This window comes from Cupressus sempervirens, chromosome 8 (genome assembly GCF_028749045.1).
Source record: "Cupressus sempervirens isolate cs-2001-9-10 chromosome 8, ASM2874904v1, whole genome shotgun sequence".
NCBI classification, from domain to species: domain Eukaryota; kingdom Viridiplantae; phylum Streptophyta; class Pinopsida; order Cupressales; family Cupressaceae; genus Cupressus; species Cupressus sempervirens.
In genome coordinates this window covers 605,306,658-605,334,105 of record NC_143125.1, presented here as the reverse complement: position 1 = coordinate 605,334,105, position 27,448 = coordinate 605,306,658, and positions in this window count along the sequence as shown.

The window sequence follows — 27,448 nt, the reverse complement described above, 5'->3', positions numbered from 1 at the left end:
TGTGCAATTAGGTACAAATAGAAGATATTATGAAGGTAATGTGTGCAAGTGTGCAAGATAGTATGGATGGTATGGTCAAAGATATTTTGGTTTTCAATGACAACATTGAGCCGACATAACAAAGTAAAGATAAAGCATAATTATTTAGGGTTATAAAATTATTATTTTTATCAAATTAGTTAGTTAGCTAATTAGGGACGATATTCTAGATGTTAACCCTAAGTTAGCAAGAATAAATTTTGTATTTTGGCAAGTGTGTGAAGAGATGAAGGCCAACAAAGAAGATAACTATGTAATAACAAGGTATAAAGGAAAGTTGTGAATTTGAAGTTTAGTATGCAATTTTGTGATATGAATATGATATGTTATGTAATGTGAATTCTAATTTAAGATTGGAGTAGTGCGAAGATCAAGTTTTGTGAAGAGCAGCAAAGGAAAATATCAAATATTGAAGATATCACCAAAAAAATTTGTATATATATTTTGTATACAAAATTTCATTGTATATTGCATGTTTGGGAAGTGGTCTCATCTTGCATACATTTTTAAAATGTAATAATAAATCCTAACAATGTTAAGGCTTCTAACAAGGATTGAGACACTATACAGATGTAATAGACTCCTAATGGGGTCAATATCTTTAACCAAATACTTTTGATTAGTGGATCAGTTTGCGGGTACCATCCCCACCAAAATTTTCCATTGGCCAGGGTTTCCATAATTAACAAAATATGATATTATGAGTTACTTCATTTTATGGTTTTGTTTATTCTTCAGCATAGTTAGCTTACTTTCTTATACTATTTATAAAGTTGTTAAATATATCTAGTTTTGGGAAAAGGTTTTTGAAATATTGATTCAACCCCCCACCCCCTCAATATTTCCTATTTCTAACAATTGGTATCACTCAAAGAAGGCCTAATAGCTTGAGTAAGATCCCTATGGATATGGAACAATTATAAAAGAACCTAGAAGAAGCTCTTGAGAAAATTGATATTCGTATTGAAGAAAGAGATACTTTGAAAGACATGTGTGAAGATGCTAAAGGTTACATTGGGAAGGTAAAAGACAAGATGGATTATCCTAAGTCCAAGAAAGAGCATAAAGATCATAACAAGGATAGTGATGAAGTTTCAAGACTGAAGAAATAAAATGAGATCATAAAGCATGAACTAAAGATTACTAGATCTGAAGTTGAGCTTGAAGGATGATAGTAGTAAAGTTGATTCAAATTTAAAAGATGAAAACACATTTCTGAGATCCAACCTTACCAAAGTAACATCTGATCTTGAGTCTACAAAGTTAGAGTATGAAGAATTTGAGAAGTACAATACTATTGTAAAAGGAGAGTTAACTCAATGTAAGCAACATTTTGAGAAGTTGTACTCTAGCAAAGAAAAGCTTGATGAGTAGATCTTTGTACAAATACCCTCTTATGATAAGACAGGTCTTGGATAACTTGGAGAAAATTCAACTAAGAAGTATGAAGCTAGAAAAGAACTAGATCTTGTGATCCATCAACTGAAAAATAAAGGAGAAAATCAAAACAAGACTAATTCAAGTCAATCTAAAGAAGTACCTAAGAAAGTTGAGCAAGTTGATGTACCTAAGCAACCTAAGCAAGTTGAATCACCTAAAGAAGTGAGGAATGAATCCAAAGGTAGATTATATGCATGCAATGAATATGGTCATATGAAAAGGGATTGTATAGGTAAGTCATTTAAACCTATCTTTGGTTATTATTATAATTGTCATGATTTTGGTCATAGAGCAATAAATTGTAGAAAGCCTAAATTTGGTAATAGTAATAATAATGGTAGAATGTTTAGAGGTACTAACCCTACATAAAACAGGTATGAAGGAACCAATGTTATAAGGAATGGTATAATATGTTATAAGTGTAAAAACCTTGGACATATTTCTAGAGATTACAGAGAACATATTGGTCAGTCAGGACAAAGATATAGAAACAATGTTATAGTTTATAAAATTTGCAATGACATGGGATACACAGTAAGATTTTGTAGGATGAACATGAGAAACCCTAAACCTAGAAAGAATATGAACAACATCAAGAGGAATGAGGATAATAGTAACAATCAAAAAAAATGTGAAAGATATTATACGAAACCTTGATGAATCATTTGTTAATGCTAAGGAACCATCAAGTTCATATGTTATCTTGGAAAGACGATCAAGTGAAGCATCTGATAATAGATTGATTTTAGTAATAGTTGGTAACCAATCATTATCTGATTGAGAAACTTATTTTACAAGAAAAGCATTAGGAATTTAGGATCTAAAAAAATAGAAACCAAGGAGAACAATTGAAACTTGTTTCATTAATATGAAGTAGAGAATAATGTGAAGAAGCTATGATTAAGTGCACATAAGATTTGGAGTTCACATATGAGTGTGTGAAGTAAACAAAGTTCACTAGTAAATAGAAATAGTTTTTTGTTGATTGTGTACTTGTGCAATTAAAGCAAAAGTGAATTGGTTGTGATTTAAAGGTTGAAATTGAGCTATTGAGTACCATTTGATTGTGTAAGTGTTAAAGAAGAGATTTGGAGTGAATTTAAGGTGAAATTGAAGTATTTTAAGAAGAAAATTCAGCAAGCCCTGGTTTCACGGAATTAAGGTATTTATCACTTGCATAATCATAATTTAGAATTTTAATTTGAAAAATGGCACCCCCAACAATATGTGATGTTAGTGAGAGACCTAGGTATAAATTCAAGAAGCACCCAAATGTTTCAATGAAAGATGATCCACTAGGAGCATTCTCACAAGTTCCCCACAATGCAAGTTTGAGAGTATAGGTGATAACAACATTCATAATGACTTGGATTTAGTCTAGAATAATGACCTATCACTTAAACAAGGGTTTGAACACTTGAATGAATTGAACATCATTAGACACATGTTCTACATAGAGTTTGACAACCACGAGTGGAAAATAATTATCTTGAGTCAAATTCATGAGGATATGTTCTGGGTTGGAGATATACCAATCATGATAGACAATGATATGATTCACAAACTTACTAGGTACCAACCCTATGAATGAGAATAATGTAAAGAAATTAGTGCAAACTAATCTGAAAGCCAATTCTGATGGAAGGAATATGAAATTGGATATGATAAATGAAACTATGTTAGATTGATAAGCAAGATAAATGGCTATAAGATGAACTATAGTTCAAGATTGATTTTAAAACCTATTGGATTTATCCATGCACCTTATCTAATGACTATTAAGAAAGAAAAAGTAAATATGTGTGAGATCTTGAGTTAGGAATGACTCGATAATATTGATAGAATTAAGAAGACAAAGAATGCAATATTGAAACCTCTAATAACACATTTGTTTTTTTAAGTGATGAGAAGATTTCTTAGAATTCCAACTTATGAATGGAACACAAACAGATGTACAATGAACCTAATTACTCATTATTAGAGAAAGCACTCAAAGCACGGGATAATAGAGGATATAACCATAATGATGAAGAGTTTTCAAAAAAAACAAAGATATAAAATCTCATCATCTTTTGGAGAGAAGTACAAAAATGACATTTGTTTCATGGTTGAAACTTATGTAACATGTATGGAAGAAGTTGAACCAAGGGTAAAAATTCATTGACCCTATGGGATATGAAATGTCTAATGAGGTAATAGAAGGATATGCAAAGATAATTCTTGAATTAGAGAGAGACAAGGAGTGTCCTAGATGGGGCACATATGAAGAAAAGGTTAGAGAGCTAGACACTCAACTCCACAGCAAGGAAGTCAAGAAAATAGTTGATAAGAAGATAGACACTATTCTGAAGGAATCAAGGAGGCCATGGGTATAGCAGTGGAAATTAAGGCTACTAGAAATTCTAAATTATTAATTGATAAGCCTTTAGAAATTAGAGGTACTATAGAAGGAGTAACTATAGCAAGTCCATCCGCATAGATGCCAAGTGCACTATCTCAAACTATTCCACCAATTCAAAAGTAGCAAGAGGAAGATGTCAGCATTACTAAAGTACAGATATCTACACCTCCTAGCACCAGAAGGTCTATGAGGTTAATTAAAGTAAAATAGGATCAAATTTAACCTCCTAAGAAAAAGAGTCAAGCATATGGCTACTAGTCTAGAAAAGAAGAGAAAGACAATTCTTACTTACAAAGGCACTCAAAGAAGGAAGATGCAAATTGTTGAGTATGAATTGGAAGAAGAAAAAGCAGAGGTGATAGTAAAAGAAACAATAGAAAAAGTAGAGGCAATAGCTCCTACTGGAAGAAGACCTTGGAAGCCTAAGATAAACAATAAATTTTGTAGTCATCAATTATAGAATTTTTAATCAATTGAACAAAGATTACCATTTGTACATAGGTATTGACAGAATTTAGTAGGAAAATATTGTTGTTAAGCATATGATTTGTCTAACAAGAGATTTGAGGATGTACATAAACATATCCGAAAAGATCTCTATGAGAGATTAATAAACAGAAAGAAAGGGGTAGAAGAAGAGGATAACAAGATAAGGGAAAATATGATGAGTTGTGCAAAGTTTAAAATGATGATCATTTACGAAGAAAAATGAAATTATTGATCCAATATTGAGGAATAAGAAAAGAGAAATACTCATAATGGGAGGCAAATATGAGGAAGTCAATAAAGAAACTGAAGAAGTCGTTGTGAAAGTTATGACTTCACTAGGACTTAGAAAAGAGAAGGAAAACAAGGAGATAGGGGGAGTAATACCTATAGAAAAGAAATGGGACATGCCAGCAGTAGTAGCATAAGTTGGAAAAGATACAGTAATTTTAGAGGCAACCACCACTCCACAATAACAATTTTTGTTGATATTATGCAAATAGACAGCACCAATATAATAGTGGATACAGCAAAAAATCCATTTAAGGACTACAGTTAATCCATTATTGCCAATTTGGTGGACTTCACTAGCTCAAAAGATGAAGAAGAAGAAAAGAGGAAAATAGAAGAAGAGGAGAAAAAGAAAGAAGTGGAAAAGAAAAAGAGGATAGAAGAAAGAAAGAAGCAGAGAAGAAAAAGAGGATAGAAGAAAGAAAGAAAAGAGAAGAAGAATAGAAAAAAGAAGAAGGAAGAAGTAGAGAGATAGAAGAAGGAAGACAAAGATAGAAGGAAGAAGATAGAAGAATAAAAGAAGATGAAGAAGAGGAGGAGGAAGAGAAAGAGGAAGAAAGAAAAGCCAGAAAGCAATTGAAGTCAGGTGAACCTAGCCCTTCTAGGTTACCACTTGAACTTACATTGGCAGCTTTATCAGGAGATGAATCAGAAGATGATGATCAAATTGAATTGATATCATCACTCTATAAGATTATTGAGAAAAAAAAAAGGGTGAAAAGTCTTCAAAGTTCACTAATGGAAGTAACAAAAAAGTTATAATGCATTATATCAAAAAAAAGTGACAAAATCATAACCTCTGGATAGAGATAAAGTTGTATCAAATCTTTTGATAGATATTTTACTCACTTATTAGAGGTAGCTACTATGAAGGGAAAAATGTGGCATGATGCATAAATGTTCAGAAAATGCTACCAAAACATCAAATTAGATCTGAAAGGTCTTGATGAAAAGATCAAGGAACTAAGAAGATGTCTAGCAGAAGGAAAGGAAGTATATGGTAAATGTGCTCTATCTCATGCATTCATCAAGGATATATCAAATGAACAGAGTGTTAAACTAGAAGAATTAAAGACTCTTGTGAATGAATTGAAAATCCTACTATGCAAATTATGGATTTAGAGAGAAAAGTCAACAAACTTTTATATGATAAGATTGAGCTTTTGGAGCTACAAAAGGAAATGACATTAAAAAGATTTTTAATTTTAAGGGAGTACCTTACTCTAAAACTTGATCTTATATGGAGACGGTTAGATGAATGTCTATCAGTCAAAGCATCTTATGAAAAGTTTTCTTACACAAACTTGGAGGTAGTGGAAATTGCTTCATATGCACTATGTGTAGTGCTCATCATATTAGATGCAATGAAAAAAAAAAATGGGACATCGAGCTTTCCATTTTAAAGGCTAACTTTGTTGATTGCATCTAGCGGATATCAAGTTAGAACTTGTAAAGGTAGTTAGTACCAAATTTGGCATGTATATAGTTTTTGACATGTGGGTAAAAGTACAAATTTGTGTCACCTTTCAGGCTGACTTATTAGAACAACTAAATTTGAGTATTTCTATATAAAAAAAAAAAAATTAACATATGATCTATATAAATTCATTCTAGTTAAGTTATATATGGTTGCACACTTTTCCAATTGGAAATGTCTATTAAATGCATGTTTTATACTAGTTTCTAACCAATTACTAAAGAAATAAAATTATTTCAGAAAAGTGACATTTCAATAAATCTAACTATTTTTTATGATATTTTTTTAATAATATGTAAACACCATTTTATAGTGCTCAAAGTCAAGAATATTCTCATATAGAGTTTATAGTGTTTTAATTAGATATAGTTTATTGTAATTAAAAAATTCTACAGCCATGTATTTTAACACTTGAAAAGATGTCGATTTTGAGAAAGAAAAAATATTAGATCATATCAAAAAAATCTAAAAATTATATGATGTTCTAGAAGAGAGAGTCCTCTTCTAGAATGTATAATTTTTGTCCTCATTAGAATAGATTTTTTTTGAAAAATGTGGTGGGAGATGAAAACTATCGATTTAAGGTGAGTTGAGATTTCAATCCTCATAAAAGAAAAAATATAGGTCTAAAGCTGATTTTTATTTTTTATTGTTTTAGATATATATGTTATCTATAACATAGTGTGAGATCAAAGGGAAATAAGTTTATTTCCATATAGTTTTGTGGTGGGAACTAGACCCCTAATTTTTAACGTTTTTCAACACCTAAAAAATAATCTATAAAAATTAGGAAAATATATCAATTATTATTCCAACTAATTATTAAAAATTATAATCTTTAACTTCATCTATTTCTACACATTTCATTAGTTTACTTCATTTCTAAATTCAAAATAATAATACCAATTTTATGTCATTGAAGGTGAACAGTTATACTTTTGTTAGCCTTTTCCTTTACAAAAGGTGACACGGGTTTGTACTTTTACCCATGGTCTTTGTCATTGATTTCAAAGAGGGAGAAATATAAGGTAAAGTGTGTGTGTGTGTGTGTGTGTGTGTGTGTGTGTGTGTGTGTGTGTGTGTGTGTGTGTGTGTGTGTGTGTGTGTGTGTGTGTGTGTGTGTGTGTGTGTGTGTGTGTGTGTGTAAGGGGGAGTTATATTGTAATTAGGAGATATAAGGAAAATATGGTATTTTAAGGGGGAGTTGTATAGGTATAAGGAAAGATGGTATAAATAATGATGATCCACAATTTTTTGAGAATTTTGTATTGGCCATGTAATTGATGTTACAAGTTTTGAAGATTTTGTTTTTGGGACTTTGCCAATTTCCCCATATGTTACCATCAATTCTAAAGGGGGAGATTGTTGGAAAATTGGCTAGGTTATAGGATATGATGTTATCATTTATGGTAACATATAATCAAGTTTAAGTCAGTAGACTTTGAAGATAAAGTTTTGAGATGTAAACTTAGAAAATTGTCTACGTTTCACAGAATACATATGTCACCACAGGAACCTTTTTGGTTAGCATAGTTCACATAAGAAATATTGACATGTGTGTAGATGGGTACAGCTAGGAGAGACTAGATCAAGATCAAATGTGTAAGAGTGAAGGATAGTACGGGCAGAGGTATTTTGATTTTTTAGTGACAATGTTGAGCTGACAGATTAGAGTAAAGATAAAGAGTTAAGTATTTTGGGTTATGGAATTATTTTGCATATCAAAATAATTTCTTAACTAATTAGGGACGACATCCTAGATGTTAACCCTAAGTTAGCAAGAGAAAATTTTGTATTTTGGGAAGCGTGTGAAGAGATGAAGGTTGATAAAGCAGATAATTATGTAATGACAGGCTATAAAAGAAAGTTGTGAATGCGAAGTTTAGTGTGCATTTTTTATGATATGAATTTGATATGTTATATGATGTGAATTATGATTTAAGATTAGAGCAATGCAAAGATTAAGTTTTGTGAAGAGAAGCAAAGGAAAATATCATATATTGAAGATATCAACAAAAGTTTTGTATATATCTTTTGTATACAAAATTTCATTGTATATGGCATGTTTGGGTGGTGGACTCATCTTGCATGCATTTCTAAATTGTAATAAAAACTCCTAATAGGTTTGAGGCTTCTAACAAGGCCTAGGTCCTCTAACAAGGATGGGGACATTATACAGATGTAATAGAATCCTAATAGGATCAATATCTTTAACCAAATACTTTTGATTAGTGGATCGTTTTGTGAGTACCATCCTCATCGAGGTTTTCCCTTGGCTAGGGTTTCCCTAGTTAATAAAATATGTTGTTATGAGTTATTTTATTTTATGGTTGTGTTTACTCTCCAACATGGTTAGCTTACTTTTTTATGCTAGTTATAAAGTTGTTAATGATATCTAGTTTTGGGCAAAAGTTTGTGAAATAATGATTCACCCCCAACACCTCTTAGTATTTCCTATTTCTAACACAGTTGACTTCCTATCAACTCCTAACAAGGTTGGAATCTCCAGACACATATTCAATGTCTCCTAAAAGGGACTCATATGTACTAAATTTATCTCATTGGCTCCTAACAGAGTCTATCCTTTCACAAGGAACCTCTATATAAGTACATAATCTTATGGGCATCATTCACACTAGGATTTTCCCTCTAATCAATGGCTCCTTTAGTTAACAAATTTAGTGTTATTCTGTATGTTTATCTTTCTATGGTTGTTGCATCTTTTGATTACATATTTCATATTTGATAAAGCTATGATATGTTATTTTAAGCATGTAATTGATTTAACCACCCCCCTCCTAGCTCCCCCCCTCAATTATATTGGTGAACATTACTTTGTAACAATTTTGCTTCAATTGACAACAATAAATTTTAACATAGAATATGCAAGCCAAAAAGTGATCCATTCTATTTGAAGTTGTAGTTTGTACAAAGTTTGATGAATCCCAAGGGTCATCAGTATCTGTTGGATATGAAAATGAAAAGTCCACATATTATATAATTACAAAATAAACTCTAAAGACTATGAAAACTATGAAATATTATATAAAATTGTCTACTTGTAGGAGTCATAACATTCTACTTGTAGCTCAAAAACATGAACCATTAGCTTCGTTAGAATAATCTCCAAGCATTCTACATTCAAAGATAGAAGGGTTAAGTGTAGCCTCTGAACAATCTAAAGACCTTCAAAAATCCAAAATATGGAAACATTGAAAATACTAAAAATTTATATTTTGGTATTTTCTTACTTTTACTTGTGAAAAAATCCTTTGTATCATCCTTAATTTATTCTAATCAAGTACCCTCCCTTTAACTTAGGGTCCCTAAGCACTTGATCAACAAGGAGGAAAGATAAATTTGTGCAAGTATCTTGAGGAAGCTTTCAAAATGATGATGGGATTAAATTTAGTAGGGTCCCATTTGGGCCCAAAATGTCCTTCTATAATAATGGCACATTTGAGTTATTTTTTGTCTTCACTAGACCAAATCTAGCCAAATTGGAGTCATAGATCATTAGTTGGGTTCTTATGCAAAAAGTTGTAAGAATTACTGAGAATGTTGTGAAGCAACTTTTGCACTATTTGTTGTAAAGTTGTCAACCAACGGTCTCAAGTTTTAAATGTTGGTTGGGACCATTTGGGATGGTTGAGTAATGATGTTATATTTCCTATGACTCAAAGGGAGGTTGGTTGGTGTGATTTTTAATTTTCGAGTAATAAATTTTGAGATTCATTCTCCAATTTTCATACATTTCTCTTTGCATTTGTTAAGGAAATGGCATTGCATTAGTTTTCAAACACATTCAATGAAAAAAAAAAAATAGTGTTTATATGTTAGTAAGTAATATGAATTGAATTTATTATTTAATTGTAAATTTTTTGCTAAAATAATGTTATATGGATCCTTCATATCGAAAACTAAACATCTAAATGAGAGAAAATAAATATGCATCTTAAAAGGAGGAAAACCTTTTCATGGCATATGCTTATGGTGATTAAGAGAAAATTGAGGAGGTTCCAAATCTTTATAGGAATATGAATGGTAATAGAAGAGCTCTTCCTTTGGGGAAAATGATGAAAAGGTTACTCCATGTTCATGCAATGTGCTTTTACATCACACATATAGTAAAGTATACCAAGTTTTGGACTATGTTGTAGAATAAGGCAAGATGGCTTGTGCCATCATTTAGGAGTCATATAGCATCTCTTCCCTCATTTGTTTGAGGTTTTGGAAATAAAATCCTCCATATTGGGGAGGTGTGGTATAGGAAGGATTTAGTTATCATACTTCGTGGCATGATTTTGGAACAAGGATATCTCTCAAAAGTTTGGAAAATTATCAAATACTGTGAGAATTCAAAATGTAGGTTTTGGAAAGAGAAAGAAGATTGGAAACTAAGTATTATTGTGGTTTCACAACACACGCCCCATTTCTCCTAGAAATTGGGACTCTCTAGTAAATTTTTTTGTCTCTAGACCCCTATTCTAGGGCTTGGGTCATTTTGGAACTCTTCACAAGTCATGGTCAAGCCTCAATCTCTAACTAGGCAAGTACAAAGTGTCAAAATTTGATAAGTGAGCTTTTTTTATGGGTTTCCAATCCAAAAGTGCGCACTAGCACACATGCACACCTGGCCAAAGTGCACAGGTGTGCTCAATGCATGAGTGCACACTCATCTCCCTCTAGAGATGTGCACTTGTGCACTTGTGCATGTGTGCACCCCAGGCCCAAGGTCTCTATAAACCCTAGGGCCCCCATCTTCTCCTCATTGTCTTCTATGTCTCCCTATGAAATTGCACCTCCTCACCCTTAAAGGTGTGCTCGTCCCTACAAAACACAAAACACAAAAAAATATGAGACATCTAAGGTGCATACATGTGCACCTCCTCAAGGTGCACATTTGTGCACCTTTGTTCACCCATTAAAACCTAAAAAGAACTTAAGCAAACAAGAACATCTAATTTATAAAAGGTGCGCACGTGCACACCTTTTCAATGCACTTAAGGCATATAGGGGTGTGCATGTGCACACCCTTTGTGCACTAAATAAGAATATAAGGGACTAAGTCCCCCCCCCCTACACTTGCCACATGTGCATGTGAGCACCTTCCCTAGGTGCGCATGTTGCATGTGCATAATTATGCTTAAATGGTCATAGAGGAACCATTCGGTGTACTTTTCTGCATAATAGGGCTATATGGGGGGATTAACTAGTTTTTCACTATTTTTAGGGCATTTTTACTAGGTCTTTGTCAGTTAGGGTTTTACATTTATGTTCAATTTTATATTTCTAAATTAATGTCTACTTTCTTGTACAAATAAAATGGCATCATCATCATCTTCAATGGCTAAAAAGATAGCTCCTAAACTAGTTGTCTTCAAATATCAAGGTATACCAAGGAAATATTGCTTTTAGGATGGACATTCTAAAATTAGAGAAACCAAGCTCGGTCATATTGATTGGAACGCCTTCCTCACCATCTACAATAAACTATAAGAAAGATCTATAATGGTGTCAGTTCTCATCCGATCTAGGCTTGTCAATGTAGTGTCACATCCTACTTCCATGTAGTCTTCATAACTCATCATGGCTCTTGCAGAAAACTATATCACTAAAGAAAAGGTTGTTAAGAGTGTCACAGGCAAGATATTCCTGAACCTTTGATCTCATAACATCAAAAAAGTGTTCCACTTGCCTAGATTCGATCAGTATTTATAGATTTCTTATGAAGGGGCTGAAAGATGGTATTGAGAAAATGAGAAGGAAGCCAAAGAGATAATTCAATCATCTTTCTTGATTGATAGAACCCCAGTGGGTTGTAGAGCCAGAAAAGTAGACATGACCCAAGGATACATGATGTGGGACATGCCATTATGCTTTTGAGTAGCGTTATGGGACTACCAGTGATAGGACACCTTCATATCTGGATCGTCCATTTCATAGAAACCATCAGAATGGCGAAGATACCAATTGACTGGGCCATAATGTTGAGTGATAACCTAGATGAGTAACTAGTAGTTGTTAAGGCCAACCCCAAATTCTACATGGCATCATATTTGGTGTAATTATTGGTAGATAGAATAACTTACTACCCAAGATTTTACAAAAAGGGTAACATGCAAGATGCCAATGCATGGCCCTATGTGATTTATCCGTAACTAGTGAAGAAGAAACTCTTAGATCAGAGAAAAGAGTACAGGATAGTGAATGATAGCTTTATATTCAAAATCATCTCATTCATAGAGGGTGATTATGCCAAAAGGATGTCAATAGAGACAACAGTCAGAATCATAGAGAACAGCGCCTACTGCATCTAGTTTAAAATATTCACCTACCTAAGGGTAGCTAGTATGATGTAGTGCAAGGCACGAGTATCCCCAAAGGAGATGTCCTAGCCCCCAGCTATATAACAACACATCAAAAACACAACACCAAGAAACAATAATGCAAGATCTGATACCAAATTACACTTCATATATATATAACTAATTACATACAATATGCCCAGTTGTAAGGCCTTCTAGGTTAGGGAAAAATACAAATATAAAATTACAAAATCATTTCTACAAGATCCAACTTACAAACCAATCTATAACAGCAATCTGGAAGAAACCACCAAGGAAATCTAAACTTGTGCTCACAAGCCAACCAAGAAATCTCCTTGTTTTCTAGTTGTAGCTTTAGCTCTACTCTAAGATCTAAGATCCAAGTGTAAACTACCTCACATTTAGTGCTCTATCCACACATTCACAACTCCATCACAATCCTACCATGAGTTGCCTCACATTCGCCACTCTGCTCACTAACTTAGGAAAACTCACCCTTCAGCTGCTCCCACAAATCATTCCATCATGAATGAATAAAAGAATCCACCACAACCCCCACTTATACCAATCTAAGCCACAAGTTAGCCCAGAACACAAATTAAATACAAATACATAAATTAAATGCCACAAGTCGGCCTACAACAACAATTAAATGTCCAAAAATTGATATCAGAGTAAAATTGTGATATCTCCTAGCTCTAATTGAATTAGAACTCATGCTTCAAACTATAGGTAGAAATCTATGTCCTCTAAAACCCTTTAAATGTGAAAAGTATGATTCCTTCAGGAATAGTACACATCCATCCTAAAAGTCACCCACAGAGACCTATTGTGTAGTCTACCAGAAATCAATACTCTAGGAAAATTGCCATATCTCCCAACCTATAAAGAGTTAGAACTTACGCACTTGATAAAAGGAAGTAATATAGGCCCTCTTCAAACCTTGAATTTTTTAGCCCTTCATTCATTAATGATAATAAGTTATACACTCTGCAATAGACACCCAGAAACTAGGAAAAACATAGTTCCAGTAGCAAGGTCCAAACTATTCAAACTTCAAGTCAATCCATCCAATCTCTATGAAATTATGAGGAAAGGTTTACCAATGTGTCTCCAACACATCCCTAACCATGAAAATCATAGCTCCACCAAAATCCCATCTTGATGCTCCTGCATCAGACTCCCCAAGAAAATAGAAAAGTATGTCCCATACTTTGATGCCCAAAGAAAGATCAGCAACCAACTTCATCTTCACCAAAGGTTTCCACTTCATTAAATTCAATAGAACAACTCTAAAAATCAACCATCTACGCTTCATCCACTAAAACATTAGAATCAAATACATATCAACAACCCAATTAGCATGCTCACACCCAAGAACAAACTGAACATAATGCCTCATCAGCAAACCCTCATCCACATCAGCAACTAGAGAATCCACACCAGCAAAAACAAACCCCACATTAGTAGCAATAAGTAGATCTCCATCAACTCATGCCAAGCTCACAACCCCAATCATCTCATTGCTCACAACAAGATGCTCTGCAATACACAACTCATCACCAACAGCAACTGGATCATCCATGACCAAGTGCTCTACAATTTCTATGTTAGATCCAACCAACTAATCATGAAAACCAACCTCTGTCCCAGCATCAACAAGGTTAGGAATATCTTCAGCAACAACCTCTAGTTGCTCGGCAAGTTCTATATTAGACTCCACAATCTAATCAACAAAACCAACCTCTTCCACCTCAACCTTCTCATGCCATATTCTCTCACAAACAAGTCTCTTAACTAGCCTAAAAACTCTCTTCGAGATCGGTAGACTCTAGCTCCATAAACATCTATGAAATTCCTTCCTCGCCCCATCCTTAACTTGAGCAGCCAAACTAGCTTCAAACCGAGTAGACATCTCAAAAACCCTCCTCTCCACTACATCACAGAGATGTGCAAGCATCCCAAGGTCCAATCCTTTCAGAGCCATCTTCCAAGATCTTTATAAACCCTCTGCAAAAAATCCTTCCTACACTCCTTGTGACAACCTCAAATTTTTTTCAGTCAAATCACAACCTACCACCTCACATGAACAATTAGGAACCACAACACAAGTCTAGGACCATGGATCTGTAATCCATAAGCTCCCTACAATCATGCCTCAACAACATCAATCTTCCATCTTTGCATCCATTGATCCATCTGCAAGCCCTCTACAATTGCAAGTTAGAACCATGATTTTCCACCTTGCAACCAAAAGATCTAGGACTCCAGAAAGAGAATCCACCACTAGATCAAGACCAACTTAGATCTACTTCTCCAACCCAAGTCTTGGTGCAAACTGCCACAACTTTGGCAATCTATCTACACACTCAAGAACAACCTTCTTTCTGATACCACCTGATGCAGTGCAAGGCAAGAGTATCCCCAAATGAGATGTCCTAGCCCCCAGCTATATAACAATAGAGCAGAAACACAAGATCAAGAAACAATAATGCAAGATCTGATACCAGATTACAATTCATATATATATAACTAATTACATGCAATATGCCCTTCTATAAGGCCTTCTGGGTTAGGAACAAAAAAAAATAGAAAATTACAAAATTAGCTCTACAAGATCCCTCAAGATCCAACTTACAAGACAATCTCAGCTAGCCCAGATCCGTAACATAACAGTAATATGGAAGAAACCACCAAGGAAATCTAAACTTATGCTCGCAAGCCCACCAAGCAATCTCCTTGTTTTCCAGTCATAGCCCTAGCTCTACTCTCAGATCCAAGATCCAAGTGTAAACTACCTCACATTTGGCGCTCTTTCCACACATTCACAACTCCATCACAATCCTACTATAAGTTGCCTCACATTCAGTGATTTGCTCACAAACTTAGGAAAACTTGCCCTTCAACTGCTCCCATGAATTATTCCATCATGAATGAATAAAAGACTCCACCATAACCCCTACTTATACCAATATAATCCACAAGTCAGCCCAAAACACAAATTAAATACAAATACATAAATTAAATGCCACAAGTTGGCCTACAACAACAATTAAATGTCCAGAAATTAATATCTGAGTAAAATCACAATTTTCACTAGCTTCGATTGAATTAGAACTCATGCTTCAAACCGTAGGTAGAAATCTAGATCCTCTATAAACCTTTAAATTTTCAAAGGCTTATTCCTTAAGGAAAAGTGTGCATCCATCCTGAAAGTCACCCACAGAGACTTGTCGTGCAATCTGCCAGAAATTGATACTGTAGGAGAATTGTCATATCTCCCAAGCTATAAAGAGTTAGAACTTATGCACTTGACACAAGGAATTAATCTAGGCTCTCTTCAAACCCTGAAGTGTGAAGCCCTTCATTCATTAAGGATAATAAGTTATACACTCTGCAACAGACATGCAGAAACTAGGAAAAAAGACAATTCCAACAGCAAGGTTCAAATTGTTCAAACTTCAACTCAATTCATCCAATCTCTATGAAATCATGAGGAAAGGTTTCCCAATGTGTCTCCAACACATCCCTAACCATTAAAATCATAGCTCCACAAAAATCTCATCTTGATGCTCCTGCATCATAGTGTCGTGGTTAACCCAAAGAAGCTCCCAAGATATCCATCGAATAGGCTCATTTTGTTAGAAATCATCAAGCAACTCACATCTACATATGATAGAGTGAGGAAACAGCACAAAAAGACATGGGAGTGATCAATCACCATCGGTGCTTTCAAGTTCAAATAGAAGCAAGACATCATGACCTCAATTCAGAATGGGATTAGTATCCCTTAGAAGAGTATAACTCCCCTTGCCCTTATTTTGACAACATAGGGATGGTCATGTATTTGGAAAGAAAGCAGTTTGTATGTAAAGATGCATTGGAGGATCACTGAATAAATGCAATAGACGGGTATGATATTTGAATAAGGGATTATTGTAGAATGATTCTATATTTGGTAGAAAAGGCCTTGAAAATGAAGATCCCTCTCAAGGCTATTGAGAAAGACACTAATGATGTCTTGGATCCATTGTACAATCAGGATGAAATCTATGACAGGTTGATTATGAATGTGGAGGTTGGTAGGGATAAGAACACAGACATCAACAATAGAGTTTGCCACATAGTCCAACTAACAAGGGAATGAATCGAGAAGCCTTTCAAACTTGATCCAGTTCCATAGGTTGTTCCTCTAGAAGCCACAACACAACCTACCAAAAGAAAAAGTGTAAAATTTATAGTACCAACTTTCCCAGCTCAATCCCTAGTGAGGCTGAAAATGGTTCATCAACATAAAGTGGGAAGTTGAGTATCTTGAATTGGATAGAGGAGCAAAAATGAAGAGAGGGGCAAAGGGTAAGAAAAATATAGCTTAGACCCAACCACCTCAACAACCATAGCAAAATCCTAAACAAGTGGAGCCTCAAGATGAGTCAACAACTCAAGTCTAAGAAACTGAGCAAGTGCCTCCACTAGGACAGGAATGGGAATAAGAACAAGAAGAGGAATAACAGAGGGTGCCACTAGAAGGTCAAGCAGAAGAAGAATCCCCCGCAGCTCCTTAATAGGATAGGGTTGAGCCCACTATGGGAGGGACACCCAGGAGAAGATTGAAGAAAAAGAATACTTCTCCCCTACAAGTGCCGAAAACCATTCCTGAAACTGAAGTAGAAGAAGAAGGGGAAAAAATTGAATATGTCCCCTTGAGTTAGAGAACTCACTCAATCAGGGCCAGGAAAGAGGAAAGAAAAAGAAGCTCCACTGCAATGCCACCATCTGTTCTAGAAGAACCTATTCAGGTTACTACCTCAGCAGATGAGCAGCAACATTGGATTGTAAACATAGAGGATCAAGAGATAGATGCCTTTGATCTCTCTAATTTTGATTTAATCTTGGTGGGCACTAAGATGGTGGGGGAGAAAATATGAGACACTCCTACAAGTCAATCCCTAGGAGAGGACTAGAACCAATTACCACCTCTTCCTCAAGGACCTCTATGCCTACCACCACTACCATCTCAAGATTTTTCATTCCTAGACAAAAGCTTAACAATGCCACTTCCTCTCATTATAGACTCAAAAGAACAAGTAGCAGGGAAGAAGAACCCCAATAATTGCAAGCTGATGAAGTATCAAAGGAGGAGAAAATACATGAGGAACCTCAACATGATACTGAGGTTGGGACCTTAGCCCAAGCAAGTATAGAGACTCAAACTGGTGATCTCTCTCAATGAGAAAAGACTCCAAAGAGGATTGATAAGGGAAAGGGACCTGCAGTTTAAACCCCCTCTTCAATCAAATATATGTCTCCAATGGGTACTACACTTGCTTGGTTGAAGAGGGAGGTCATGGTTTGACAAAAGAGGTAGCTAAATGTAACTACTAAGGGGGGAATGGATGAGCTAGTAAAATTCATCAAGAAGCTTGAGACACCTACGGGTGATGTGTGACCACTGGCCTTCATTATGAAGAACCAAGATTAGGGCTTGTTTGCACACATAGTCATCACTCCTCCACATGCTGACACTGAAGATTTGACTCCTAATGATTATCAAATCAAGGAGGCCCTATTAAGAAGGCCCATGGTAGATACCACCAAAGTATTGATCACTACAGGCATAAAAGAGATGTTCAAACACATGGACTGAGATGTGTCCGAGTTGATACTACTTCATAAATGAAATGATATTTTAAGAGGCTACTTGCATGGAGTTGTAGGCCCAATAGACCTAGATAATCTAGAGATCACTCTTGTTGCAACACTAGAGAGAAAAGAGAAGGGGATTGTACAGGTGGATTCATTTTGGGGAGCATGTTGGCAATGGCATGACAATTTTGAGGAAAAGGGTGTACAAATAATATAGGATAACTTGAACCTGTTACACTATATTTAGTCGAGCGAGGATAAACTGGTGTACATAGTGAACTAGGATTTTGGGTTCATGGATGAGGTACATACATGGGAAAAATATCTATAGATTTTGACATCAATAAAAGATCAAAGGTATCGTACACTCATGAATGTATATACAGTGAAAGAGCTTGATAAGCTCGATGATTGAATAGAGAAGATATTTGCCGGTAATAAAGTCATGGAGGGACTACATGAGGATATTCAAAGATTAAGAGACCAGACTCAAGAGCAAATTTTGGAAGCAAAGAGGTATCACAACATTGTCTGCATTGACATTTTTGAAGATGAGTAGAATACCAAGCTCAATTTAGTTTAATCAGTAGTTTAAAAAATTTGAAGAACTTTTGAAGATGCTCCATCGGATGAAGATATCAGGCAATCATTTAAGACTGAAGAGGTATTGTTGGAACTAGACACTAAACTTGAGGATTTTGGGGAAACTCCTATGGAGGTTGGAAATTACTGACAAACAATTAAAGATAAATATGGAGCTTTGAATTTTCCAGAAGCTACCCAAGTAATGGAGATCATAGAGAAATTCAAGAGCAAACATCCAGACATCATTTTGGGATAAGGAAAGAAAAAATTTATATGCTAGAAATTCAATTTTGACACTTGGGAAAATTTTGGATTTTTGGAACCTATCATCAAGGTGCACAGGTGCAGAAGGTGTGCAGGTGCATTATTCACAAAGATGTGGTGACAATTTTGAAGAAGTAATAGTGCGTTGACAGTTAGCTACCAATTCTTAGTTTAGAGCATTCCATGCATCGGAAACACATTTTGATGGTAGTTCAACTCCTAAAAACACCTAGAGAAGGTAAAGCTTCCAGTTTTAAAGCTTTTAGAGACTCCTAGATCATCTTGCAGTTGCATTCTTCTTATCTTCTCATTCTTTTATTATTTTGTGTCATGTAAAGGCTCATGCACCCATTAATAAATATAAACAAGGGTGGAGACCTACTTAGCACCATTTAGAGAGTCAACTTGTATATAATTATATTTGTTTTATTAGTTTTTAGCATGCGTTTACATTTTAAGAGCTCTCACTCCTAACACGAAGGGAGGAGATGATTTCTTATAAATACATCGATGTAATATGTATTCCAAGCCATTATTTTAATGCAATAATATATGTTATTAGTGCTCTCATTCTAATTGTAATTATTTTTGTTGGAGTGTGTTATTTTTGTGAATGCATGTTCATAAATAATAATGGTGCCAATGGTTTTATTATGTTGATTTGATTGTGCAACCTTTTAGTTCTAGTATTTGCCTCATGTTAACGAATTCTACCGACGTACCAAGTTGGAGAAAAGATCACCTATTGTTCTTGCATAGTGTTTTGTCTTGCACAAGCGCACTTTCTGTGGCCTTGCGATTTGGTGAGAAGTGAAACATCTTTTGGTTATTACTAAGTTTCCATTGACGATTGCATCAGTGGAATTGAGGAAGTGTTGCTCCTATTTTCATTGGTTTCCTACCTAATCTTTTTGACGATTTAACTTGTGAACATTTTGTTATCATGGTTTATGTCCGTTAGGAATTTCTCTTTCAAGTTATTTGATTTAATCTCTTGTTACCTTATCTTTGTTATTTTCTTTTCTAACACTTGGTTAAAATAGGAATTCATATAGTTGCATCAACAAATTGCATTTATCATAAAATAGAAAATACCAAAAATGTATCTTTTTTGTGATATTTTTTCAAAATAGCAAATCAAACATCTTATCTAAAATTAGTCGAACCAACAAGGCCTCCTTGTGAACATACACATTTATCTTAAATTGATTAGATTCCAGTAGGTCACAAGATCGCCCGGAACCTTGGAGTTGATCCTAGATTAACTTTTCAAGATAGGAATTTGAAAGAATTCTTGTCGTTAAGCATCGTGCAAAACGACTGCTTAAGAAGTACTTCTCTCATTGTAGGAAAAATCACTAATTATAGCCAATGTCAAAAACTAAATCACATATTTGACAAGTGAATGAATTCATTGCATTTCTCTCTAGCATCCACTAACACATGTTTTTTTCAAATTCTTTCCTCTTCCTAGCACATTTTCTCAGTCTGCTCAACTTTATAATGCATTGTAAATCTATTTGTAGCCTGCATTGCATGTGTAGATTTGTTCTAGGTGTTGGAATGTGTTCAATGGCTTCCCTTGAGATCCATGACATGTTTTAACCACCACCTACGATGTCCTTAATTGGGATGTTAGTGATTTTTTTAATAGGTGCACTTTTGGGGGGAAACAGTTAGTGCAATTTCCAATAAATGGTATGAGAACAATATTGCAAGTAAAGATTTGCTCACATGATGTTGGGGAAATTGTTGGAACATGTCCAACATCTCCATTCAAGATTTTTTGCATGGTCTAATAGCTCTAAAACCCTTAACTAGGATGCTAGTTGTTTATTGAATAGGTGTACCTTTTGGGAAAAGCATTAAGCTAAACTCCTAATGTTAAAATATATAGTTCAGTAATATAACTGAGAGGGGGGGTGAATCATTTATCCAAGTATTATCACAATTATCAATCTTAATCAAACTTAATCATGTGAGCAATATAACCAGAAACCACAACAAGATACTCATGCACAATAATACCAGATATGTTAACTAGGGAACCCTTGATCAAAGGGAAAACCTCGATGGGCATGGTACCCATAAGATGATGTACTAATATAAATATTCCTTGTTAGAGGATGGACCTTGTTAGGAGTCTATAACAATATTCAATACATATCAGTCCTTGTTAGGATATTTTGAATCCCTGTTAGTTGTAGAAGACAGATGGACCCACTGTCCAAACAGCTTCAGGGGCAAGACCAATGAACCCACTGTCCAAATGATCTATGTATTATTCCTTGCAGAATAATAGAAATGAATAGTATTGCTCCTTCCTCTTTCTTTGTCCGGTCAATTGGACTTCTACTCCTCCTGATCTTATAACTAGATCACAAATCTTGCATCTAATAATCTCTTGGATTGCTTACTTGCATTCACCAAACACTCTGCTCCATTTCGCACTCTGTATTCAATACAATGATTACTTCTTCATTACAAACAAGGAAAACATCTTTCTTTTATACTGTATCTTTAAAATAATTCCTTGAGTCGGCCTTGAGGTTTTCCCAATTAATTATAATAACATAATTAATTAATTCATAATTACAATAGCACTATCGGCTTACAGTCTCTAAAACTTCTCACACATGCGATACTAGGGCTTGTGCATTCGCTACCGTCATCATCAGATTGTTGTATGTCATTGGCTAACCGTGCATCTCCAAATTATATCTCTATTAGAAGATATAATACAAACCTCAGAAACCATTTCTTAGGTACTCTGTCTCTATACTGCTTTTTGGAAATCAGGCATATCTTTTGTACATCTTTGACTTAGATATTGTGCATTGAACCTTAACATTAGGACACCATATAGAACATGTCCATGAATGCGCATCAATAGACAATCAAAACATTGTCCATACAACTAAGATCTTTGTCTACTACTATGTTAGTCTTTACAGACTTACTGCTATGTTGACATCAATGACAAACAAAGTCATGAATTCAACATGTCAATCATGTTAGCAAATTCCCCAAGTGTTCTAGCAATGCTTAGGATATTTCCCCAAAGAAATATCATCACCATTCATGCTAACACCTAATACATGTTTCCTTGTATGAATTATTAAAGGATTTAGTTGGAGATTTACACTTTAATATCCTCATCTAGAAATAAGGATAAAGAATAGATTCGAGAAAGATAATTGAGTGTCTGAAAAGTTATTTTAGCTAGTTTCAAAAGTGATAAAGCTTTGTTTCTTAGGCCTAAGGTTTGTTACCTCTTCAATTACGTAGTATTTGGATTGCTTTAAGTCAATTTTTTCATCTAAAGTGGAATTATCCAATATTGCTCTCTTATTTTCAGTATAAGTCCTTACTTATCAATGTTTGATAGCTATATTATCAATGCTCTCTTAAAACTAAGATTATTGTGTGTAGTGCCTTAGCTAATGGATTCACTGAAATCCATCCTTAGTCTTCAAAAGAGGGTCATCCTCCCAGTGGCTATTGGAAAGTTAATTACATTTCACAATTGGTTACGCAGTAGGAAGTAAACACTAATTAAAATGGATGTTACAACTTATATTGATATAGAAAGCTCAATGTTCTCTACTATCATACTTGAGACAACGGACAAACTATTAATATAATTGATTATTTCATATTTATGTCTTTCCTTACATTAGAGGAACAATACCTTTAAAGTGAAAGAAGTGAACTAGACCAATTATGTTATTGAGAGGGTGTTTTTTAAGTAGGAAAGCTAGATAACTTGAAAGCTTCATATTTCAATCATTGATTTGAATAGACAGTGAGCAAGGCTCATAAATATAGAAACATATTTGCAATTTCATTGATTCAAAGAATAAAAAATATTTAGATACTTATTGTTGTACAAGCTTTTTGGTAGAAACAATGTCTATTTTTGCTTCGATGTTTTGTTGATATAAGATTGTTTTGGAGTGCAAGAATTTGTAATGGAACAATCATTATTTTGCCAATAATGTCAAACCTACTACCTGTTGGTAAGACAATTGTTTTTTAGTCTAAAAGCTATCATTTAGTTGATTGATGAAGAGGATTTGAGAAGAGGAGGTAACAATAGCACCTAGAGAAAGGTTGAGTTATTTGGTATGTAAAAGAAGCCCTAAGACCAAGTAAGACATTGATATTATAGTGTATTATTTTTCTACTTAAAGTCTAAAATGAAAGATTACTCAAGTTAAGACTAGAAGAAGATCAAGTATGAAAAGTGTATGTTGAGCTTTGCCAAGCAGTTAGTGCAAGCCAAGCAAAAATCAATAAAAGCCGAGTGAAAAATAAGAAGTGTTAATCAAGGATGAAAATCAGTGCAAGCCGAGTCACTGTCAGTATATGTCGAGTAAAGTTTAGTTGATGCCAAACATCAGTAAACTTTAGTGTTCCCCAAGTAAACTAGTGTTGACCGAGTGGAAGAATAGTATAGAAGTCGAGTGACAACATATTGATGTCGAGTGTCAGTATTCATGTTAAATCGTAGATTTGACAAATCTGAGCCGACTATTTTGTTTTCTTGAATTGTGTGAAGCATGTGGAAGATAACTATGATGAACCAGTGGCAAAGAATTCGAGGTAAACCATTATGTGGCAAATTGTAGGAAGATTGTAGAAGAAGTTTCTAGAGGAACCAAATGGAAAAGTTGGTAGATTCATTGTATCCTACCTAACCCTAAAATGGATGATTGTGGTTAAGTGGCAAAAGATCTTAATTCTCTATTTATAGAGAGAGTTGGTCAGAAGCAAAGTTGGCATGTGCGAGAACCTAAGGAAGACAAGGAGTCTAGGATATTGCTTCATTCAGTGGCCGAACATAAGAGACTGTAATTGGCATGCAAAGCAAGAAGACTTAAGAGTATGAATGCTTGAAGGGTGAACAAGTTATCAGAGCTAAAGTGTGTGAAAGCCAAGTATAATGGAGGTTTGAAACAAAGATTTGTAATCTGCAAGTGAGTTGTAATTTGTTATCAGATCAAACCTTACTACTACTTTATAATCATTGTATCAGTCTAGGGTAAATCCTTTGGATTAAGGTTGACCTAACAATCTTTGTAAATCCCTTAACCGGGTGACATTCCAAGTGAATGGCCTAAAGTCCTCTAACAAGGCTCGCTCCTAATAAGGTGATTGAAATCCTTTAACCAGGTCACATTTAACAGTGTGTATTGTAACCTTTAACAGGGTTGGCCTTTTACAGGGCATCACTTCAGAAGAGTGAGAATTAGTAGCATGTTATTGGTGGTTTTTCTCAAAATGGGGTTCCATGTAAAATCCGTGTCAAATGTGTTATTGAATTTGTTATGTTTCATATTTACATTTTTGCAAAGTTGTTTTGACCTAGGACAATAACCTACAAAGTATTTTATGATCTAATGAATGCATGCATAATAAGGTTTTATGAATATGGGTCTACTAAGCATTGAAAAGTTTTATTTGTACATCTGAACCTTGGATAACTGATTCACCCCCCTCTCAGTGATTCTAAAGAATTCCAACATGTTTGGATCATACTATGTGATCATTGAATAGAGAAATAAGGATAAGGAAGGCATATCTCCAACCTTCTAAAGCAAGAAGTTTTAAATAAGAAGTATTAAAAACTAGAAAAAAAGGAGACAAATTCAAGACAAGGAATTGACTTTTTAAAAAAATATTTTAAAAGGACATAGGAAAAAATGAATAAAAGAAAGGGAAAAACAAGAATTAAAAAACTCCTCAACAAAACATAATAAGATGGTATTATTTTTCCCTCTATATTGTTTATTTTCTTCTTCTTTCTTCTTGTCTTTTCCTTTTAATAACTTTTTTCTCTTCTTTTAGTTTTTTATTCTGTCTTTATTCTAACCATCACTTTATAATACTGTCAATTTCTTGTAACCATCACCTTGAAAGACTGTCAATCAACTATAATAAGATGGTATTATTTACTCCTCAACAAAATATAATAAGATGGTATTTTTTTTCCTATGTAATATTTATTTTATTTTTCTTTCTTGTTGTCTTTTCTGTTTCTTGTCTCTTCTTTTAGTGTTTTTTCTTTCTTTCTTTCTTTCTTTCTTTCTTCTTGTTTTTTTCCTTTTAATAACTTTTTTCTCTTATTTTAGTTTTTTATTTTGTCTTTATTTTAACCATCACTTTATAATACTATCAATTTCTTGTAACCATCACTTTGAAAGAGTGGCAATCAACTTTCCTAATCAATATTTGTCTAGAATAATGTCTAGAACACACAAAAAAACACAATTCCTACCCAAAAATTTGCATAACAAAATCACAAACTATCTACATACTTATTAGTAATTGTCAGTACTATTACATAGATGCATGTTTTTTAACTTTACAATTTTTAACAATTTTTAGAAAATAGTTTTCTACAATTTGATTGGGTGAACTCTTTTACCTCTTATATTGGCCCGATATGGTGATTTTAGAACTAATACTTTTTAAGACTTTTTTTATTAAGCTAATATGATTCATTAATGTTTAAATGCAAGAAAAAAAAATTGAATGTAAGTGAGTTGATTTATAATTTTATATTTTATTATTATATTTTCTTATAATATATTTTTTCTCGTTCAAAAATACTAAAAAATTATATTATATAATTGTTTATGAAATATCATTTTATATTATTATTATGAAAATATTACTATTTCTCATTTTATAATTTATTTATAATATTTTTTGATCGGTAACTTATTTATAATATATCAATAACTTAATTTTTTAACATATAATAAATTTATTAAATTAAAATTAGATTTATATAAAAACTAAAAGCAAGTACCAAGCCACTATGTGACACTTGTTTTTGTAAATACATGTTCCATTCCGGTGTATAAATATTAAATATTAAATATTAATGATACTATTATGGATGCTACAAGCTCATATATCAAATATATCTCTCGGGACTGAAAGAAATATCAATATCTAGTTTCCTGTCATTCCAACGTGACAAATTCAAAGATAGGCACCTCAACAATGATACCGTCTTCACATTTTTCAAATAAAATATGTTTGGAACATGGTTACCAGGAGACCCGTCTCTTACGCCTGGGGACGCGTCTCGGAGACTCCTAGTACCGGAGACACGTCTCTAGGTACCGGAGACGTCCCCAAAAATGTTTGGATGCAAAAGGTTTTGGTTGCCATCTCCAAAGTCCCCCAACCAACAATTGATGTCTCCCACCAAAAATATTGAGCATAAGGCATCATAAAACTCCTAAATCTTATCCTCTATCATCACCCCTTAAAAAATTATTATATCATATATGTTAGTAATTATAATGATAGCCACTATAGTTTTCCAACCAATTTGCTTAATTACCTCTAGAAAGACTTGTCAATGATGTATAATTATTTCTTTATTAAACAACAATTAACGTCTCCAAGTACCCACGTCTCCTATTTTTGAAAATTAGCGATACCAGTACCAGTACCAGTCTCCAAGGTCTCCAAGTACCCCAGTCTCCTGGTAACCTTGGTTTGGAATAACTGAGCTAGTTCCTATGACACTTGGACAATTGATGAGCTATTTACATAGGAGCCATAGCATCTTTCCTTACATTTGTCTTTTCCTTCCAACAAGGAACAGTCCCTTTGAAGCAGAGAGGAGTGAAGCGGCATGGGCTAGACAGATGTCTTTTATGTCTGGACTGCCAACTCCTTGAACTGGAACTCTTGCATTTGCGGGCAACGTCTACACAACACCCAAACTAACTCGTTTCTTGTAATTATTAATTTCTATGAAAAATAATTAAAAAGATTTAGATTGAATATAATATTTTTAATTAGAAATTACAGTAAATGGGTCAGTTCGGGTGCTGCATAGACAATGGTGCATTAATGGGCCTTTTATGCGGCTTTAATCATCTCGTGGGTTTGTCTGTAAGGCTGTCAAAGTGCCAAGGTGAGAGAAATGGGTGGCATGGGCAGAGACGATATTAAACAATTATATAAATGCACGGTACAAAATATAGTACGTACTGCCAAACACATCAAAACTATGGCTTTTTCAACAAAAACAAACACCAAAGACCATAGGTCCATCCAAGGCACAAAGTATTATACAAAGCTACAGCGCAAATTTATCAGAGATGTAAATGCGGTTGATGGGTGAGAAAAACTCAGATCTGAAAGAATTTGTCGGTAAGCTCTCATTGATCTTGCCAATATGTAATAGCAAAAATTAGAATACATGTTTGAAAAACTACACCAAAAGTGTAGCAAAGATTCAATCTAAGGGCTTTCCTTGACATGGAAGATAACCAGATGAACAATCCCCCAGGATAATCAACCTACTCTTGAATAAAACGATGCAAATAAGAATTGGCATCATTCAAATATGGCGACATCCCCAATATAGCTTGTCTATTATGTTTCAAATTTTCAATTTCTAGAAGTAAGCTGCTAGCGAATGCAATTTTCATATTTCCCTATTAGTTCATCAACATTCAA